We start from the raw sequence: 20,064 nt of genomic DNA, 5'->3' as shown, positions 1-20,064 counted from the left end.
ACTTTGCCAACCTCTGTTCTAAGCACTTCCCATATATTAATCTACTTGACTGTTACCACATTCGTATGCTGTCGCTCTGATCATTATTCTCCCTTTTTTTTTTTTTTTAAGATTTTGTTTATTTGGGGCACCTGGGTGGCTCAGTTGGTTAAGTGTCTGCCTTCGGCTCAGGTCATGATCCCAGTGTCCTGGGATCGAGCCCCACATCAGGCTCCCTGCATAGCGGGGACTCTGCTTCTTCCTCTCCCTCTGCCTCTCCCCCTGCTCATGCTCTCTCTCTCTCTCTGTCAAATAAATAAATAATATCTTTAAAAAAAAAAGATTTTGTTTATTTATTTGACAGAGAGAGAGAGAGAGCACAGGCAGGGCGAGCAGCAGGCAGAGGGAGAAGCAGGCTCACCGCTGAGCAAGGAACCCATGGAGGAACTCGATCCCAGGACCCTGAGATCATGACCAGAGCTGAAGGCAGACACTTAACTGACTGACTGAGCCACCCAGGTGTCCCTGTTATTCTCCTTTTGCCAGGAAGTTGAAGCACAGAGAAATGAAGTCATTGCTGAAGGCCACGCAGCTGAATCAGATTTCGAACACAGGCCGCCTGGTTCTAAGGGGCTACATCCCAAGCGATGATGCCATGATGCCATCCATTAACTCAGGGTAGGGGACCTCAAAACAGGGAAGGCAGCCGCCGAGTGACAGTGTTTCTCTTCGCAAGCTGAGGGGATAATAAGATGTGCCCCCAGTCCCTTGCCTTCTCAGGAGAGTAATGCTTAGAGCAGAGCTAATACTTCCTGCTGGTTTGAATATAATGATTCTACATAGACTTTCTTGCATTTTTCCAGGATTTATCTAAGCCTCAGGCCCAGGGCTTGTGTCACCTGGTTTCCACAGCTCCCCTGGAGAACTGGAAAATTCGCACAGTCGGTTGTCCACTTGTCTCTCAGAGATTTTCAGGTAAGTAGGTACCCGATCCCAGAGAAACCTTCCTGGACCAGGAAAGGTTAACTGGTGGCTTTTTTTTTTTTTTTTAAGTGGTGGCTTTTTAACAAAAAGTACCTTATTTTCCTTATTTTATTACTTTTAAAGATTTTTATTTATTTATTTGACAGACAGAGATCACAAGTAGGCAGAGCTAGGCAGGCAGAGAGAGAGGAAGGGAAGCAGGCTCCCCGCTGAGCAGAGAGCCCGACTCGGGGCTTGATTCCAGGACCCTGGGATCATGACCTGAGCCAAAGGCAGAGGCTTAACCCACTGAACCACCCAGGTGCCCCCCAGTCAAGTTTTTCATAGCTGCTTTTTTTTTTTTTAATTCTCTTTCAAGACAGTGTTTTGCTTTGTTTTAAAAAAGCAACCATGATTTTTGTTTTGTTTTGTTTTCCAGAGTCTAGGACAATTCTACAGAATGTCCCATAATTTGGCTTTGTCTGATTGTTTCCACAGGTTTCAGTTCAGATTAAAAACTATTTTGGCAAAATACTACAGACGCGATGGTGTGCATGTCCTTTCCTGGGGAATCGTTTTAAAATTTCTAACAAGGCGACAGTTCAATCTTTCGGAGGAGAAAATTTTGAAATCACTGAAAGGAGAAGTACCTTGGCCTAGGTCCCATCCACTTCTTAGTTGGTGAACCCAGACTAATTTTGGTTTCTGTTTCCCTGTGTCTATGTAGTTCATCAGCCTTCTGTGTTCTTAAAAACGGACGCCCCCACCCCTGCCCCCACCCCGTCTCCCACCACCATAGTATGCTTTTTTTTTTTTTTTTTTTTTGGTCGGCGCTCAGCTAAAAAAAACCAAAACACTTTTTTTTCTTATTATTTTTGCACACAACTCAGTTTTCTCCAACAAGGCCTGAACTGCTATTGTTTGCTGCAAACTTCTTTGCATCCATTCCTTCCTCTTTTCAAGATAAGGCCTGTTTTTCCCAGGGTTCAGGGAACCACACCTACAAGAGCTGTTCCAGGCACGTACAACATTGTTTTCCTTTCACTGATAAGCTGCTTTTGCTGGGAGCACTCCTTTTGTCTCTTACCTGTCTCCACAACGCTCTGCGATTCGTTTTTATTTTCTTGTGATAGTGTGTCCGTTTCTGTTCTGATGCCCATTGATTACCCCTCTGTGGTCTGTTCTTGATAGCTGCTTAGCTTACCAACCCCGGGATCGTGGCTCGATTCTAAAGCTTGAACAGAGCATGTATCAGAACCCTTTGGGGGTGCCCGGGTAGCTCAGTTGGTTAGGAATCTGCCTTTGGCTCCGGTCAGGATCTCCCGGGTCCTGGGATCGAGCCCCACGGTGGGCTCTCTGCTTGGCGGGGAGTCTGTTTCTCCCTCTCCCTCTGCCCTTCCCCCTCCTCGTGCTCTCTCTCTCTCTCAAGTAAATAAACTCTTAAAAAAAAGAGAGAGAGAGAGAGAGAGAGAGAGAGAGCGCCATTTGGAGGGCTTGTTAAATCCTAACTGCTGGGCCTTACCTCCAGAATTTCTGATTTAGTAATTGTGGGGAAGGGTGGAGGGTCTGCATTTCTAACACGTTCCGTGTAATGTTAATGCTGCTGGTTCACGGCCTGCATTTTGAGAATCACTGGCATAAGCTGGCATTTATATAATAGCAAGCCAACGATACCAAAGTATTTAATTAATTAATTAATTGAATTTTAAAGTAAGCTCTCTTCCCAACATGGGGCTCGAACTCATGACCCCAAGATCAAGAATTGCAGGCTCTACAGAGCCAGGCAGGCGCTCCTATCCTGAAATATTTTGAAAAGCAAATTATAGACATTATGACACCCACAAAACTTGACCACCCCTCTTCCCTGGGGCTCAAACCTCTGCTTTCCCTTGTTCCCCACATCTAATCCTTCTTGAAGTTTTCTCTGTTCTAGCTTCCATCTGTACCCCCACCGGCCTTTGCTCCTGCCGTCCTAGCGCAAACACATGTCGCCTCTCACCTGAATACTGGAGCCACTTGCTACCTGGTCCTCTCCCACTCCTACCCCCCGCCCCCCCGCCCCCAATCACCCACATGATCTTTGGCGCATGAGTCAGATCATGTCACTCTACCGAAAACACATCCAGTAGCTATTGCTGTCACAATTAATTGCAAACTTTTACAACTGACAAGAACTTGCATGCTTCCTTGCCTGCCATTAACATTTACTTCTGCTTGGCTTGTGGGTCCCACTCCGGCTGCACCCGAGGCCTTTGGGTTCTGCCTACACCAAGCCGTCCTGAAACAGGTAACCCCGGTTGCCTCTAGGGATGGAAACTTGGCATCTCGGGGAGAGCAGAAGGAAGGAGATTTTTACGCTAACCCCTTGTAACTTTTTCGTTCTTCTTCTTCTTCTTCTTTTTTTTTTTTTTAAAGATTTTATTTATTTATTTGACAGAGACAGAGAGGGAATACAAGCAGGGGGGAGTGGGAGAGGGAGAAGCAGGCCTCCCGCTGTGCAGGGAGCCCGACGAGGGGCTCGATCCGCACACCCTAGGACCACAACCCGAGCCTAAGGCAGACGCTTAACGACTGAGCCACACAGGCGCACCCCCCCTCCTTTTTTTTTTTTTTTTTTTTTAAAGATTTTATTTATTTGACAGAGAGAGCACTTGAGCCAGGGAGCGGCAGGCAGAGGGAGAAGCAGGACCCCGCTGAGCAAAGAGCCCCGCCGTGGGACTCGATCCCAGGACCCTGAGACCTGAGCCTAAGGCAGCCGCTTCACCCACTGAACCACCCAGGCGTCTCTGTAACTTCTTGATTCTGAACCTCATTAACATAGTATCTATTCAAAGTGAATAAATAAACAGTCAAAACTAATAAGTACTTCTGTGGTTGCTCTCTGGCCCATCATAATAAGCTATTTCTTTTATATCGCTGATCACAAACTATAATTATCTTGCTTTTGTGTTTAACTTTTGTTTTCTGCCCCTCCCCGCAGCCCGGGTTTACAAACTCCCTGAGAGCAGGTCTTGCTCTCTGTGGCCGCCCATTATAGTCCCAGGGGTCAGCAGAGTGCCTGAGAAGGTAGTAACTTGATGAATATTGTTGAATGAGTAAATCTTGTACGGGGGGACAACGTGGGGAGGCATGTGTAGTAAAATTACTTTGGGGTTCGGAACTTGCCTATCTGAACCCCAGACCTGCTGGAACGGAGCCTCCAGGGGCTCCGGACTGTGGAGCACTCTGAGAGCTCGAGCGTCCTCTGCAAGTCCTGTGCCAAGGGACTGTGGCTGCTTGAACATGTCAGAGTCGATTGAGTAACACTGGAATCATGTTAGCTATGTCGGGTCTTAGCTTTCCTGCCTGCAAAATGGGCCCGGTGGATTAACATTCTCCTTCCATCTTTAGGATTTTTGCCGTATTCTCGTACTACCTGCATTGTTTATTTAGTTATTCTTGAAATCAATTTGCTGATTTTTTGTATAAAATTTATATAAATTTTATTTCAAAAGCAAACATTAGGGGTGCCTAGGTGGCTCTGTCGGTCAAGTGTCTGGCTCTTGATTTTGGCTTGGGTTGTGATCTCAGGGTGGTGGGATGGAGCCCCATGTTGGGTTCTGCGCTCACTAAGGAATCTGCTTGAGATTCTCTCCTTCTCCCTCTGCTCCTCCCCCACAGCGCACGCTCTCTGTCTCTAAAATAAATACATCTTTTTTTTAGAAAGGGAGCATTGGTGCGCCTGGGTGGCTCAGTGGGTTAAAGCCTCTGCCCTCAGCTCAGGTCATGATCCTGGAGTCCTGGGATGGAGCCCCCCATCGGGCTCTCTGCTCAACGGGGAGCCTGCTTCCCCCTCTCTCTGCCTGCCTCTCTGCCTGCTTGTGATCTCTGTCTGTCTGTCAAATAAATAAATAAAATCTTTAAAAAATAAAAAGGAAACATTGTGTCAATCAATATGTAAGGAGAAAACCTGAGTCCCTTGATGTAAATGGAAGGTAGAGTTAAAGACAGTGAAGCAACATAACGTGATTACATTTTGGCTAGATTACTTACCAGAAACTTCAGGATTTCTGATGCCTTGTCCTTTGTTGAAAAAGGAAATTGCACCACACCGAGACTTCCTACTGAAGGTAGAATTGGAAGATGACTGCAAAGGGGTGATTTTCTCATAGTGCTATTCAGGGTTGTCTCAATATTTGAATAAAAATCATCTCATCTGCCCGTGGGAAAACATGGAGATCAAGAATCTCATTTCAGAAATGGCGAAACTGAGGCCCAGGATGAGAATGTATTTTCCCCAGGTCACTCATTTGGGAATTTATCAAGTCCTTTGGACCATAAGCTTTGATAATGGAAGCTACACGGTACAAGGTCTGAAATGCGGCAAAACTCAAGAAACATGTCTTAACACGATGGTCATCACATCTCTTGTGTAGTTATTATTTGTGTAACTTATCTATATGGGACAACTGACATTTGAATTTTTTTTTTTTTTTTTTTTTTTTTTAGTACGCTTCACCCCCTCCAGTGTGGAGTCCAGTGCAGGGCTTGAACTCATGACCTTGAGATCAAGACCTGAGCTGATATCAAGAGTTGGACACTTAACAGACTGAGCTGGTCAGGTACCCCGACATTTGATCATTTTTGTCCTTAATTAAATTTTCAGTTCCTTGAAGATAGGGAATATAGCTCATAACATGTTTTATTTTCTTTATATACTTACTTAGGTATTTTTTCTTTTTCAGGAGTCTCTATGCTCAACTTGGGGCTCCAACTCACAACCCTGAGATCAAGAGAGTCACATGCTCTCTACCACTGAGCCAGCCCTCTGATTTTTTTTTTAAAGATTTTATTTATTTATTTGACAGACAGAGATTACAAGTAGGCAGAGAGGCAGGCAGAGAGAGAGGAGGAAGCAGGCTCCCTGCCGAACAGAAAGCCCGATGTGGGGCTCGATCCCAGGACTCTGAGATCACGACCTGAGCCAAAGGCAGAGGCTTTAACCCACTGAGCCACCCAGGCGCCCCTCTGATTTTTTTTAATTTATTTGACAGAGAGATAGAGAGAGCACAAGTAGGCAGAGAGGCAGGCAGAGAGAGAGGGGGAAGCAGGCTCCCTGCTGAGCAGAGAGTCCGATGCGGGGCTCCATCCCAGGACCCTGAGATCACGACCTGAGCTGAAGGCAGAGGCTTAACCTACTGAGCCACCCAGGTGCCCCCAGCCCTCTGATTTTTAAAACATATGTTATAAGGGCTGCTTGGCTGGCTCAGTTGGTGGAGGATGTGAATATTGATCTTGGGGTCCTGAGTTGGGGTCCCACAATGGGTGCATTGATTTGTTAAGAATAAAATCTAAAAAAAAAAACCAATCTCATCTTTTATTGAGATATACTTCTCATACCATAAATTCACATACTTAGGTGCAATGGTTGTCTCAGTCAGTTAAGTGTCCCACTTTGTCTGAGGTCATGTTCTCAGGGTCCTGGGATTGAGCCCCGCATCAGGCTCCATGCTCAGTGGGGAGTCTGATTGACTTTCTCCCTTTGGCCCTACCCCTGCTCATGCTCTCTCTCTCTTTTAAAGAAATAAAATCTCTAAAAAAAATTCACCCCCGTGGTTGCCTGGGTAGCTCAATTGGTTAAATGACTGCCTTCAGCTCAGGTCATGATCCTGGAATCCCCAGATCAAGTCCCGCATCCAGCTCCCTGCTCAGCAGGGAGGCTGCTTCTCCCTCTGACTTTCTCCCCTCTCCTGCTCTCTCTCTCTCTCAAAAAAATAAAATAAATAAATAAATAAAATCTTAAAAAAAAAATTCACCCCGGGGCACCTGGGTGGTTCAGTGGGTTAAAGCCTCTGCCTTCAGCTCGGGTCATGATCCCAGGGTCCTGGGATTGAGCCCCACATCGGGCTCGCTGCTCATCAGGGAGCCTACTTCCTCCTCTCTCTTTCTGCCTGCCTGTCTGCCTGCTTGTGATCTCTGTCTGTCAAATAAACAAAATCGTAAAAAAAAAATTCACCCCCTTAAAGTGTACAATTCAAATACAAATATATTAAGAAAATTAACAAGTGTATGATGGTTTTTAGTGGATTCCCACCTACTACCATCACTACAATCAATGTTACAACATCTTCATCACCCCCAAAAAAAGCCCTGTACTCATCAGCAATCAATCACTTTTTATGCCCTGCTCCCCCCATCTCTTGGTAACCACTAAGCTATTTTCTGACTCTATGGTTTCGCCTGTCTGCACATCTCATATAAATAGAATCCTCCAATATGTGGCCTTTGGTGAGTAACATCTTTCACCGGACCTGAAGTTTCAAGATTCACCCATGAAGCATGTATCAGTACTCCATTCCTTCTTCTTTTTTAAAAAGATTTTATTTATTTGACAGAGAAAGAGATCACGAGTCGCCAGAGAGGTAGGCAGAGAGAAAGGGGGAAGCAGGCTCCCTGCTGAGCAGAGAGCCCGATGCGGGGCTCGATCCCAGGACCCTGAGATCATGACCTGAGCCGAAGGCAGAGGCTTTAACTCACTGAGCCACCCAGGTTCCCCCCACTCCATTCCTTCTTGTGACCAGATAATGTTCCACTAATGGCTATACCACACTGTGTTTACCCATTCATCAGTTGATGGACATTTGGGTTGTTTCCACTTTGGGACTCTCATGAAGAGGGCTGCTCGGCACGGTCACATGCAAGTTTTTGTGTAGACATACATCTTCAGGTCCTTTGGGTATCTTACCTAGGAACAGAGTCGCTGAGTCGTGCGGTAACTGTAGGTTTAAACTTTTTAGGAGCTAGATTGTTTTCCAAAGGACCTGCTCCATTTTTCATGGTATCTTTTTTTTTTAAAGATTTAATTTATTTATTTGACAGAGAGATCACAAGCAGGCAGAGAGGCAGGCAGAGAGAGAGGAGGAAGCAGGCTCCCCGCTGAGCAGAGAGCCTGATGTGGGGCTCGATCCCAGGACCCTGGGATCATGACCTGAGCGGAAGGCAGAGGCTTTAACCCACTGAGCCACCCAGGCATCCCTTTTCATGGTATCTTATAATATTTTGTGTCCTGTATTCGTTTAGAACTTTTGGCTGCAATAGATGGATCTACTTCAGGGAAGGGTGGGCTTCTGGTAAAAAGACTCATAGGAGGGGCGCCGGGGTGGCTCAGTGGGTTAAAGCCTCTGCCTTCAGTTCAGGTCATGATCTCAGGGTCCTGGGATCGAGCCCTGCATAGGGCTCTCTGCTCAGCAGGGAGCCTGCTTCCTCCTCTCTCTCTGCCTGCCTCTCTGCCTACTTGTGATCTCTGTCTGTCCAATAAATAAACAAAATCTTAAAAAAAAAAAGACTCATAGGAATCTCCTCTGTGGCACAATCTTTTTTTTTTTTTTTTTGCCTCCATGATCCTTCCTGAAAGCCAACAAGAGTAGATTAAAGAAGCCTGATAGGAGGAATAAACTCAGGATCATCTCCTGTCACTCACTGGGTCATGCTGCCATCTTGCTACTCCCAGGAGGTCCCTGGTAAATCCCCACCTTTGTGCTCTCTGCTTGCAGTGCCCTTTCCTCAGACATTCTGAGGGCTCCTGTCCTGTCACCATCCCTTCTGCATGACCTCAAATGTCATCTTCTTGCAGGAGCCTGACCTGACGTCCTAAGATGGCCTCACCAGCCCCCAGTCCCGTTCTGTCACGCTGCAGTTATTTCTGTCATAGCATTGGTCACTTTCTCAGATGATCTTGCTCACTTTTGTGTTCACATTGGGTTGAGCCATCCCTCTTTACCGGCTCTCCCCCCCCAGAACTCAAGCTTTGTGTTCACCCTGCTATTTCCCATCCTAAAATAAGTACGTGTGTGTTACCTCACACGGTGAAGGGGACTTTGGCAATGTGATTAAGTTAAGGATTTTGAGTTATCTGGAATTATCTGAGTGGGCCCAATGTAACCACAAAGGGGCCTTGAAAGAGGGAAGCTGGAACGTCAGAGAGAAGATGTGACAACGGAAGCAGGGGTAGGAGTGATGGGACTCCTGGGTTTGAAGATAGAGGGGAGCCTTGAGCCAAGGAATGTGGGCAGCTTCTAGAAGCTGGAAAGGCAAGGAGACGGGTTCTCTCCTAGAGCCTCCAGAAGGAATACAGTCTTCAATTTTAGCCCCATAAGACCCACTTCAGACTTTGGACACCCCCAACTGTGAGACAATAAATTTGTGTGGCTTTAAGCCACTTGGTGGCAATTTGTCACAGCAGCCATGGGGAAGTAAATACAGCACTTAGTCCGTACTTGGTCAGAAGGTGAGGGAATGAAGGCCTCCCAGGCACTCCAAGTTTGGGTGGCCTTGGCTGCATGATCACAGGCCTCCATCATGCCCTCTAGCAAAGTGAGCGCTCTGCCCTTCCTCAAGTTCAATTACTTTCTCTATCTCTGGGTCTTGATGCGCCATCTTGTTTCCCTTCCTGGCACCTTCCAGCTTCTCACCCTCTACATTGCTTCGCTCTTGGTCAAACTTGCTTGTCTTTATATATATGGAAATATATTGTCCTCTTCTCATATTTTGGTTCCTTTTTTCTGTTTTTATAGGCCATTCTATTATATCCCATCTCTTCCATGGTTCCTATCCTTACATCCTATCCGTTGGGGGTCCAACTGCGTCTTGACTTGTTTGCTGAGTCCTAGCTCAAGAAGGACTGTTTCTGAGGGCTGTACTGGGGACCCTAAGAGGCCAGGACCTCACTTCCTGTCCTTACATTTGCATTTCAACCGGGGACCCAGGATGCCTCCCTCTTCTGGCTCTCGCTGTATCAGTGTGTGTGCTTAAGTGGTTTGGTTTTTGGATCCATTTTTGTTTTTTGGCATGTGGGGATTTCCCCCACTTTCTTGTGAACTCAGTTTTTCGCTTGAAAGAATATTTGTTATCTTTTACTCAGAACTGTCAGATGTTTCTGTAGTCGGGGGGAAGGGGTTTCAAGTTCTCTGAGTCCTCTGTGTCGCTGGGGAAGAACTGCCTTCACTTTTCTTTTTCAGTATCTTCTCTCTGCCTCCTACCTCTGCATATTCAGTTTCTACTATAGTCCAGCCCTTTCAGCTGCAAATCCTTTTCTTAACTAGCTGATTCATTCCACTGTTTGTTTGTTTGTTTGTTTTAAAGTGTATGTATGTATTTATTTATGTAAGTAATCTCTACATCCAACACAGGGATCAAACTCATGAGCTCCCCAAGATCAAAAGTCACACGCTCTTCCGACTGAGGCAGCCAGGCGCCCTTCTATAGTTTCTAATTCAAATTAACACCAAATGGGAATCTGACAAGTCAACCTGTTTCCTGTTTGGCCCAATATTTTTGCGCCCAGTCACCTCAGAAACCACAAGCTAGCTCATGCATTGGCTGCTTTTGGAGCTGATGCCCAATGACCAGCCAATCAGCAGTGGCGTGAGCAGACGTGACCAGTTACGTGGTACCAAAGTGACTTCTGCCCTTCTTTTAGAAGGGACCCATGGGTGGGGGCAGTCATCATAATTGACGTACAGTGGCTTATCCTTTTTTTTTTTTTTTTTAAATAATGGCTGTCCTTAACAGACTCTGCAATCCAGTTGATTGATAATAGCCAGAGGGTGATTTAAAAAAAAACAATTTTTTTAAGCTAGAATCTTCACTTGGCTTATACATTCACCCCTGGCATAGATATTGTTTTCATGTCCCAACACATCCATTCCTCCGATGTTCCTACTCTATAATTACTAAATAATTAGAAGAAGGTTTATCCTTTAAATAAGCTCACTGTCATCACTTTAAAACCTAACTTCATTAAAAAAAAAAAAAAAAAGAAAAAGAAAGAAAGAAAGAAACTGCAATTCCAAGGCTGGGGTCAGCCAACCTTGAAAAGCCCTTGAGACTCCATATGATGGGATGCCATGCAGCCAGTAAAACAGAATGAAGTTGCTCAGCATGTCCCAATATGAAAAGATCTTCCAAATACCCACCAGAAGTGAAAAAAGTTAGGGGCAAATCAAAGCATATAATATACCATCATTTATGTTACAAAAGTATATATGTGTGTTTATCTCCCTCTCTCTTTTTTAAAAAAGACTTTATTTATTTATTTTGGAGAGAGAGGTAGCATACAGGTGAGGGGGCGGGGAAAGGCAAAGGAAGAAGGAGAGGGAGAAGCAGACTCCTGGCTGAGCAGAGCCCATCATGGGACTTGATCCCAGGACTCTGGGATCATGGCCTGAGCCAAAAGCAGATGCTTAACCAATTGAACCACCCAGGTGCCCTGTATGTTTACCTTTTAAATAATACCGAAGGAACTGCTAATGGCGGTTGGCTCTGGGAGAGTAGTTGGGTGGCCAAGGGACTTTGTCTGGCAGCTTGTTTGTGGAATTAATTTAATTAATTTATTCATTTGCTTTTATTTATTTTTTTTTGAGAGAGAGGCAGGAGTGGAGGAGGGGCAGAAGGAGAGCGAAAATCTTAAGTAGGCTCCGTGCCCAGCATGGACCCCGATTCAGGCTGGATCTCACCACCCTGAGATCATGTCCTGAATCGAAACCAAGAGTCAGATGCTTAACTGACTGAAGCACCCAGGTGCCCCTTGTTTGTGGAATTTATTTATGTATGTATTTATTTAAGATTTTATTTATTTATTTGACAGAGACAGCGAGAGAGGGAATACAAGCAAGGGGAGTGGGAGAAGGAGAAGCAGGCTTCCCACAGAGCAAGGAGCCCGATGCGGGGCTTGATCCCAGGATTCTGGGATCATGACCTGAGCTGAAGGCAGACGCTTAACCATCTGAGCCACCCAGGCACCCCTGTTTGTGGAATTTAAAAAGAATGAAAAAAGAGAAGGGACAGTGAAAGGGAAAATGTAAAAAAAAAGCCTCAAAGCCAAGGTGGGAAGATTTTGCTGGAGAGTCTTCAAATTTATCTTTCTCTGGAGAAGAAGGGATGGGGTTGAATCTGGTTCCTCAAGGCCACCATCTCACAGACCATTGCCTTCCCACTTGTCACTTGAATTTATCCTGGGGGGGGGGTACAGGGAGTGGGGGATTTGGTTTTCAGTTCTAGATACTAAGTCTGGCGAAAGTCTTGGGGTTATGAAAGAGAATGTAGGGGCCAGAAAGTCGCTCTACTTGCTCTGTGTCTTTAAGCATTTGACTGTGAATCACAGTGACAAATATATTTCACACTGTGATTCAGTATTCACACTTCTATATATACTTAAGATAAAAAAATTAAGAAACAATGCGTATTGTGGGAGAGCCACTCTGATATTTCATAAAATTCCATCACTGTGTTTTAAAATAGTGGGCAAATCCCATGATGTTGATTTCCAAACCCACGAATGGGTTTTGACTCACCATCTGGAAAACGTATCATCTCATGAAGTCAACTCCGGCACCACCTTTCGGAGGCACTGATGTGGCCATCTTCAAAGATGTCTTTCCCCTCTGAAACAAAAAGCTCCAACTTTGATGATTCTTCCATTTCAGAACTTGGAGCTGCCTTGATCCAAAACATGACCATTCCTAGAGAACATCTCCGTCTCTCCTCTCATGGCCGCCCGGTCCCATTCCTCTGCTAATGCTGGGAGGGTCCTATGTTTGACATCACTGAGTTCATTTTGAAAGATTTCATTAAAAGGGTGCCTGGGTGGCTCAGCCGGCTGAGCATCCGACTCAATTTCTGCTCAGGTCCTCATCTCAGGGTTGTGAGATGGAGCCCTCCATTAGGCTCTGGGCTGGGCACGGAGCCTGCTTAGGATTCTCTCTCTGTTCCTCCCAACCCCCTTCCACTCTTAAGAAAAAACAGCTTCTTTGATAAGATCTCTGCTTCTTTATATTTTATGATTACTAGTACCTGTTAAAATGTTGGTTTTAAGAGAGAGTTACAAGGAAATCCACCGTAATGGTAAAAGAAAAACCAAACTGAATATCTACTAATAACACACACATAAGCATGACAGCTCTCTAGGTACTTCATTATAAGGTCCTCACAAGGCATGTTCCACAATACATTACTAAGTGATAAGACAAGGAGCAAAACATCGTGGACACTATGCTCTTGTTTATGTAAGAAACAACACATCTTTAAGCTTGTGTAGGCATAGACTATCCCTCGAAGGACAAGTAAGACAACTGTGATGGTGGGGGTGCCTGTCTGGCTCTTGATCTCGGGGTTGTGAGTTCAAGCCCCATGCTGGGTATAGATATTACTTAAAAAAATATATATTAAAAAAAAAGGAAAAAAAAGGAGATGGAATGGTGCTCTCCCTGGGAAGAGGAAGATGGGTGACCAGGAGTAGAGAGAGGCTTTCTTTTTACTCTATACCTCTTTATACCTTCTGATTTTCCATTATTAAAATTTAAAAAAATTGTAAAAAAAATTTAAAAATTTAGAAAAATTAAAAAATTTCCATTATTAAATTTTTTTTCTTTTCATATCTCTGAAAATTACTAACTTCACAACTGCATTAACCACAATGGGCACTTAAAGAAAGAGAGCTTCATTGAGATATGATTCAACATGCCATAAAATTCACCCTTTTAAACAGTATGCTGCAGTGTTTTTTTTTTTAGCATATCCGTAGTGTCACACCATCATTACCACTATTTAATTTCAGAATATTTTCATTCCCCTGGAAAGAAATGTTGCATCCTTCCTTTGCCAGCAACCTCCAGGCCCCTATTCTCCAGTCCCTAGCAACCACTAACCTACTTTTTGTTTCTTTAGATCTGCCAATTCTGTACATTTCATATAAATGGAATCATGTACTCTATGTCTGGCTTTTTCCACTTAGCATGATGTTTTCAAGGTTCACACATGTTATAGGTTGAATTAGTACTTCACTCCTTTTAATTGCCTGAAAATATTCCATTGAGTGGATATTTTTGTTGAACTACTTTTTTTGAACCATTCATCAGCTGATGGTCACTGGGGTTGTTTCCATTTTTGCCTATTAGGAATAAATGCTATGAACATTTCTGTACAGGTTTTTGAGAAGACTTATGTTTTATTTTTATTTATTATTATTTTTTAAAGGCTGTATTTATTTATTTGACAGACAGAGATCACAAGTAGGCAGAGAGGCAGGCAGAGAGAGAGGAGGGGAAGCAGGCTCCCTGCTGAGCAGGGAGCCTGATGTGGGGCTCGATCCCAGGACTCTGGGATCATGACCTGAGCCAAAGGCAGAGGCTTAACCCACTGAGCCACCCAGGCACCGCTATTATTATTTTAAAAAGATTTATTTTAGAGAGAGAGAAAGAAGAGAGGGTGGGAGCACAAGCAGGAGGGCGAAGGGAGGGGGAGAGAGAATGTCAAGCAGATTATGCCGCTGAGCCGGGAGCCAGATGCAGGCTTGATCCCATGACTCTGAGATCAGGACCTGAGCGGTGCTTACGGACTGAGCCATCCAGGTGCCCCGAGGGGATGTGCGTATTAAATTCTCTTGGGAATATACCCAGGAGTGGAATGGCTGGATCGTTAGGGCAACTCTGTGTTTCACAATTTGAAATTGCCACAGATTTGAACTGCCAAACTGTTACCCAATGTGCCTGCACCATTTTACAGTCCTACCAGCAGTGTATGAAAGTTCCAATTTCACCTCACACTCGTTGATCTCGTTGATGCCTTTTTTTTTTTTTTTTTAAATTTTAGCGCTCCCACAATGAGTACTTTGGTCGCAACTAATTTTTCCCGAAGCCAACACATTTAATAAGTCTCAGAAAGGGTCGGGGGGAAGAAGCAAAAAGAGAGCTGGGCTTCGGATTCTTCCGGGGGCGGGGCGGGGGGTGAGGGGAGGAGCAGGGGAGGGAGGGGTGTGTGTGTGGAGTCCTTTGCAGGTTGGGGGGAGGGGCAAACCTACTGCAGCCAGTGCAGCTGCCAATTTTCAACTGGTTCATGTGACACCTTTGGAACAAAAAAAAAAAAAAAAAAAAAAAAAAAAAATCACAGATCACTGACCCCTGATCCAGGTTTAAAGCAAGAGGTGTGAACAGGTTTACTCCGGGTCAGAAGGCTCGGTTGGCTCTTTATGCACCAAAAAGTTGCTTTCGATGTGATTTTTCACCAAGGTGTTTTCCCCTTTTAAGCAAAACAACACATAAAGCATTCATTGGATCTCAGTCTCTTCTGCCTGTCTGTCTGACTCCCTCAGCTGTGTGTCCTGGCCAGGAGTGGAGAGAGGTTCAGAGTACACATAGCCTCGGGGTGGCGCCTGGCCCTAGGCCAGCTCATTTTCAGATTGCGTATTTCAAAACAGTTTTAGGCAGATGCAGTCCAGCCCAGCCGTCTATTTTCACTCGCAGGGCAATTTCAGACTGTAATAAGTATGAGGAGGCAAAATGGGGGGGAGAGGGAGGACATTGCTACTAACCTTTGGGTATTCATCCTTGCAAACCCCAAGTTTGGAACTGCCATACACTGTCATTATTAACATTTATTGAAGGTGAACTTTGTGCTTGATGCTGTTTTTAGGGCTTTCACTGTATTGTTTCAGTTGATCCTTACATGAAATAAGCATTATTTTGGTTCTCATTGTAGGAAATGGAGGCACAGAAAGTTCAAGCAACCAGTCATTATCACACAGGTCTGTAAGTAGCAGAACCAGCTGAGCAAGTCAGGCAGTAGGTGCCAAAGCCCACGCTCTTAACCACCAGGCTATATCGTCACACAATAAAAGAAGGAAGAATGCAGGGGACCGTGAGGGGGGCAGGGACAAAAGCAGAAGCTCTGGGCTATACCAAACAACTGAGAAACATTCATTCATCTCCTCAAAGTGTGTAGTTGAAATAGTAAATGCTTGGATTCCAGATCCCCCTGCAGCCAGGGGTCCCCATAGGGTCCATATCACCACTATAATGAGATATAAGGGGACATTTGCTGTGGTGGCAGGGGGCAGTGAGGGGAAGATGGAAAATTTCGGGAAAGAGTTTTCTATCTGAAAGAAAAGTGGAGAGATACAGCATCTCTCTGGACACCTAATCACTTTTCTGCTTCCTGCATTTGAACTGGAATGTGAATTGTTGTGATTCCTCTGCTGTGGCAGCCATTTTGTGTCCATGAGGCGATAAAGACAGAAAGCTAATATGCTGAAGATGGTGGAATGGAAGGATCGTAACCTCCTGTTTCTTTCTTTTGTGTGTGTGTGTTTTTGAAAGGATTTTATTCATTTATTTGAGAGGGAAAGAGAGAGTAAGTCTCTTGTGCACACACGAGACCATGAGTGCGCAGAGGGACAGAAGGAGAGAGAGAAGCAGACTCCCTACAGAGCAGGGAGCCCAGTGCGGGCTGATCCCAAGACTCTGAGATCATGACCTGAGCTAAAGGCAGACACTCAACAGACTGAGCCACCCAGGCGCCCTCTCACCCTGGTTCTTGATGAACGTGCTCTGGAACTGTCTACTTCTAGACATATTATATGGGACAATTAAATGTCTTTATTGTTTATGCATCTATGGAGAGGCAGTAAAGCATAATAGTTAAGATCTTGAGCTTGTGAGCCTGGGTTTATAGCCTCCCCACTCCAGCACTTAGTAGCTTATACCCTTGGGCAAGTTACTAATTTGTTCAATGCCTCCATTTACTCATGTGTGAAATGGAGAAATGAAAAGACCCACTGCTTAGAGTTAGCACAAGGAATAAATGAATTTATATATGCAACGGACTTTGACTTGTGTCTGGTAAATTTCTTTGAGTGCTGGCTAGGATTAGCTTTTTTTCTGCCAGAAGTTTATTCCCCCCAAACTTTTTCAGTTGGAAATTTCAAGTCTACAGAAAAATTTCAATAATGCAATAAACACCAGCATACCCTGAATGTAGATTTACTAATTCTTTTTAAGTATATTTTTAAAGATTTAATTTATTTATCTGAGACAGAGAGTATGTGAGAGAGCACAAGTGTCAGGGGGACGCGCAGAGAGAGAGGGAGACACAGATTCCCCGCTGAGCAGGGAGCCTGATGTGGGCCTCCACAAGTGGCTCCACAGGGTTGCAGGACTGGATTCCAGAACCCTGGGATCATGACCTGGGCGGAAGGCAGACGCTTAACTGATTGAGCCACCCAGGTGCCCCTAGATTTACTAATTGTTTAAATTATGCCACACTTGCTCCTATGTACTTTCTCTCTCTCTCTCTCTCTCTCTCTCTGTGTGTGTGTGTGTGTGTGTGTGTTTTTCCCCATTTGAATTATTTGAGGGTAAGCTGTCGGTAGGCTAGTTGATAGGACTACTGGTCTGGTGGGCTGCTATTTGCCTATATAACATATGACCCAAGCTAGACCAATTGAACAAATTCCTTTTTTTTTTTTTTTTTTTTTTAAGATTTTTAAGTAATCTCTACACCAAAGGTGGGGCTCAAACTCACAATCCTGAGTACTCAAGTTACTTTGCTCCACCAACTGAGCCAGCCAGGCAATCCTGGACGAATTCAACTTTTGAATTTGAATCTTGGAATAGGGTGACGAGACTATAGGGGCGGGGGGAAGAAGATTGATCTCTAGATTTACTGCTGGTGCAAGAAAAGATATTCGGGATCTTCTTTTCCCCTGGTTTCTGACATTTCTGGTCTGATTCTCTAGTCTTCCCGTTGATTCTGTGAGTTTCTCCCTATCATTTCACTTCTTCCCAGAGTCTATCATTGTTGCTGGCAACCCGAGAGCCCTAACCGGCATGGCCACCCATGAGGAAAGGAGCACGCATCCGGGGAGCATGGAGGCAGAGGCTCTGTGAAATCAGAAAGGCTGTGGGCAGAATCTTTTCATTTTGGGAGGGCTTTAGCTAGGTGACCCTCTAATCTCACCCTCATCCTATGTCCCGTAGGCCAAGCCAGTTTTATTGGGGGTAGTTTCCGGATTTGAGACTACTCTTCCTGCCTACTGAAGGTTCTCAGCCCCAGGTCAGCAAAAGCCCACACATGCAGAGTGTTTTGATTATCAAATGCTGTGTAACAAACCACTGCAAAATGCAGTGGTTTAAAGCATAACCATTTTATTATCTCTCATGATGCTATAGGTTGATTTGGCTCAGTGGGTGGTTCTTCTGTTGGTGGTAGCTGTAGCTCCCTGAGCCCCCAGGGACTGGAATGTGCAAAAAGGCTGACTCATAGGGCTGGCAGTTACGGACTTAGCTGGGATCTTAGCTGGGGCTGTCGACTGGAGTGCCTCACTTTTTTTTTTCATGTGGCCTCTCCATGTGGCTTGGGGTTCCCATAACATGGTGGCTGGGTTCCAGCAGGAAGGAAGTGGAAGTTGCCAATCATCATAAGGCATGAGCTGAAAGTCCTACCATATACTTTCCACCGTTTCCATTCATCAGACAGTTCTAGAACAACCCCAATTCAAAGAGGAGGAGATAAAGTCTACCTCCAGATGGAGAAGTAGCTTGTGCAAACAGGAAGGAACGATAGGAGGTATCTTCCCAGATGCCTTACTAGAGCATGTCACTCATGTGTCTTAGATTTTAAGTCTAGGATAGTGTTTCCCAGATGTCGCTCAGTACGGGATTATGTACCGGTTCCATGAATACCCTACCAAAGTCAGTGCAGAAGTTGCTTCCTCCTGGAAGCCTTTCCTGATACCCCTTGAGTTAGAAGCTCTATCTATTCTTGGGTTCTCAAACAACTTGTATGTATTTTTAAAACATTTTTTGTTTGTTTTTTATTTTTAAAAATGCTTTATCAAAATTCAATGCAGTTAACATATTCTGTGTGAGTAGTTTCAGTGGTAGAATATATCACCCAGTACTCATTCTGTGAAGTGCCCTCCTTAATGCCCATCACTCAGTTACCCCTTCCCCTCCCCACCTCCCCTCCAGCAACCCCCAGTTTGTTTCCCAGAGTTCAGTGTCTCTTATGGTTTGCGTCCCTCTCTATTTCTGAACGTGTTTTTTTAATTGTTAATATCAGCTCCACTTTCTGTGAACATACATATTTTTATATATGTATATCTTTTGGTTACATAAATGAACCCATTTATTATAGGCTAGCAGTGTCTCAAGTGATGGAGCTTCTACTGGTCTCCTGAGTCCTTCAGGCAGCCATGGCCACCTTTACCAGGATGGCAGAAGCGGTGCTGGAGATCCACGGAGAGAACCAGCGACCATTTTCAGGCAGGAACCACAACGCCAGAGCCCCACAGCTTCTCTTTTCATCTTAGGTTTTGCCACAGAGGGAGCCAGTGTGCTTGGCGTGCTGGCTCATTTCAATCTTCACCATTTTCCTGTGGGAGGCACCATAATGGTCCCATATTTACCCTCAGTTCTGACCTTCTTCGGGTGTTTCGTCATGTCATCCCAAAGTCTGAGACCAGAGAGCTGAACATATGTATGACAGATTGATTTCCTTTTTACCTTCTTTCCTTTCTTCTTCTCTCCCTTTCTCTCACAAATATTTATTTTTTATCTTTTTTTAAAAGATTTATTTATTTGGGAGAGAGAGAAAGAGAGAGAGAGCACCCCATATGAGTCAGGGGAGGGCCAGACGGAGAGGGAGAGAGAGAATCTCCAGCAGATTCCGCACTAAGCATGGAGCCAGCTCAGGGCTGGATCCCAGGGCCCTGAGGTCATGACCAAGGGTCAGAGGTTTAACGACTGAGCCTCCCAGACGCCTTCTTTCACAAATCTTTAAATTCCTAAAATATGCCAGACACTAATCTAGGTGATCGAGACACTGCAGTAAACTGAACAAATTTCATGCCCTCTTGGAACAGTAGGGTTTGGAAGACCCACCCCAAGGACAATAGCAAGCAGAGATCTGAATGACAATAGGGAGCAAGCTGGGAGGAATGAAAATTCCAGACCACAAAGGGAACAGCTAGTGAAAGACCCTGATGCATGCTTGGAAAGTTCAGGAAACACCAGGAATGTTGGTGTCTGGCATGGGGTAGGAAATGCGAAAAGATGTATTACCTGAGATCAGAAAGGGAAGCAGAGACCGAGTCAATTAGTGTCTGGGTTTTATCCCAAATGCAATAGGATGTCACTGGAACATGTTCAGGTTGCAAGTGGCGTAATTTAGTATATGATTTTTTCAAAGATCCCCCTGGCTACTGTGCAGGGAGGGAGTGCTTTATGGGATTACTAAAGGGGGAAGAAAGGATAGTGGCAGGACAGCTGCAATTGTTCAAGGGAAAGTTCATGTGGGGTCTTAGCGTTCATC

Source organism: Enhydra lutris, unplaced genomic scaffold (assembly GCF_002288905.1).
Source record: "Enhydra lutris kenyoni isolate GAN:26980312 unplaced genomic scaffold, ASM228890v2 scaffoldscaffold6, whole genome shotgun sequence".
NCBI classification, from domain to species: Eukaryota; Metazoa; Chordata; class Mammalia; order Carnivora; family Mustelidae; genus Enhydra; species Enhydra lutris.
This window is presented reverse-complemented; position numbering follows the sequence as displayed.